At 33.0% G+C, this 2,509-nt stretch overlaps 1 pseudogene; it reads left to right on the top strand.

Moving 5' to 3' along the window:
* Window positions 1-748: 748 nt before the first annotated feature.
* LOC132551833 (calmodulin-like) lies at window positions 749-1,782 on the top strand (annotated as a pseudogene).
* Window positions 1,783-2,509: the final 727 nt, after the last annotated feature.

The following is a 2,509-nucleotide window of genomic DNA, read 5'->3' as shown; positions in this document are numbered from 1 at the left end:
CAGTCTGTCCACTCTACCTCGGAGACAATTTCATAATTATGAATACTGTGCTTACAATTCTTTCTTAGACTCTTTTTGTAAGTATAAAAATCTAGATTATTGCAACATTTACGTACCGCCAGTATAAGTACAGAATATTCAACTCTCAAAATCCTTAACGTCATTTTGGTTATATGCTTGTACTGCTACATTGTTACTAGGATTTATAATTTATGAAACTGAGTACAGGTGTCATCGAGTGTAAATACCTCCGTCACATAACAATCATATACTAACTAAACTGTCGAGCCCTTCTTACCACCAAGACGTTATCAAGAGACGTATGCAAAGGTTAATGCTATGTATAATCTAATATCGTCATCAATGTGCATTTTCCACTAAATTCGTGGCTGTGATCCACACTACTGTTAAATTTACAAATTTACAAAATGGTCATACCTCATTGGTTGTCTCACTTAAACCTAACATGTACATTCGACTGCTTAAAAAAATATCTGACATGTTTGCCCGGTGATAGAGCGATTTTGTTTACAATGAAACAGACTTTCAAAAAACAAAATGATTGCCAACACTGAAATTAGATTTTATAGTTATTTGAAATACATTTTCCCTAAAGCACTTCGGCCAACACATGTTCGTAAAAATGGACTACAAGTAAATTTTGACTTATTAGAAGAAACAAATGTTTCAGAGAAAGAATATGACTGATATTCATATTCAAAAGAAATGTTACTAAAGAATTGAATTGGGAACAGTGATGAGGTCACTAGGTCAGAACCCGACAGAAAGCTGAACTACAGGACATGATTAACGAGGTAGACGCTGATGGTAAGATGGAATTGATAATTAGCTTAAGTTTAAACAACAATTTATATTAATAATATAATCAACGGTTTTGTTCTGGAAAATAGAAAGATAAATTATCTTGAATTTTGGTAATCAATATTTTATTTGCTGATCTAACAAAATTAATTGATTTCGTAATCGATTTGTGTGACATTATCAAATGTCTTTATCAACAAAACTAAGAATAATTAGAGAAAATGTAGATAATTACGCCTATATAAACGAATGCCTTTCTGAAATATAGCGAATGGACGCTATTCATTTTTTATGGACCGTTTTGCGATAACGAGGGCATGAGCACATTTGGAATAAGATCCAACAGAATGACCACTTAGTAAACATCAAAAGTTATCAGGAACAGGAATGACTATCGAAATGAATATAATTTAGCTTGATCGTCAATATGAAATTGAAACCGTGATGTTCACAGCTTGCATGTAAACCAATATGGGTGAATACAAAAATATCGTACAATTGATATTCCCGAATTCCTCACCATGATGGCCCGTTATAGAATAGCGATAGTGAAGAGGAGCTGAGAGAAACGTTTAAAGTATTTGATAAAGATGGAAATGGCTTTATCAGTGCAGCTGAATTACGACAAGTTATGACAAATCTAGGAGAAAAACTAACAGATGAGGATGTAGATGAAATGATCCGAGAGGCTGACATCGATGGGGATGGGCAAGTTAATTACGAAGGTGCGTTTACCTACCAGGAAAAATAGTTAATATTTATATATTTATTTTATCATTTGTGATAATTTTATATGCTATTGATACATTATGTTTAAAGTTGTATTAAGATCAATCATTTTGTAGACCGTTTTTAGATGTTTTTAATCTATATTACAAGAATTTAAAAAAAACATATCCTCATCCATTTGTGATTTTCAAGATATATTTACAGAATTCACGACAATGATGTTGGGGGAAGGTAGATAAAAATTCTTTCACAACATCACATCATCATCGTCTGCTTACCCTAATGTATCAGACGTTTTTCATCCACAATGTTCGGAGAGCTTCCTCAACACAATCCACCAAAAGTATATTACACTGTCAATATGTTATTATTATTTTAACAACGGCAATTATTGATATTAAACTTTATTTATTATTTTATAATTTCAAGTTCTTGTAATTGTTATATTTTTGACAAGTCTTTTTGAAAATCGTTACACTTATTGGGCGATACCGGAAAAAATTATATGCTCTTAACCATCTTCAATACTCATTGTGGATGAGACGGAAAGATTAATTTGATCCTTTGATGTACATCAAACGAATCACGAGCTTGCAAAACGGTATACTGTACTGGATTTGAAGTTTGGTGTCTCTCTTCTGTAATCTTCAAAAGAAGTGTATCAGCCTGTAATTGGCTAGTTTTTGTTTCATGGAACAAATCAAAGTACTCCGGTGGTGCCTTCAATTTTGTTATGACATGTTCCAGGAGTGCAGAGAGCGTTGGATTGGTCATATGAATGTATAAATCAAATTCTGATAGAAACAATTTGCATCAACAGTTAAAGAAGAGGCCCAAATGACCTGTATCGCTCATCTAAGTTTCATTGGCTTCAGTTGCTTCATTCAAGCTAAAGGAAAATAAGTTATGTTTCATATCCATTTCCCCACCGGGTCTCGCCTCTCTGTATCAAGGAGAT

The sequence above is a fragment of the Ylistrum balloti genome, unplaced genomic scaffold, assembly GCF_031769215.1.
Source record: "Ylistrum balloti isolate Yb309-2 unplaced genomic scaffold, AGI_CSIRO_Ybal_v1 Utg370220, whole genome shotgun sequence".
NCBI classification, from domain to species: Eukaryota; Metazoa; Mollusca; class Bivalvia; order Pectinida; family Pectinidae; genus Ylistrum; species Ylistrum balloti.
Note: the sequence above shows the minus strand (reverse complement) of the source record. Positions and strands in the feature narration are given on the sequence as shown.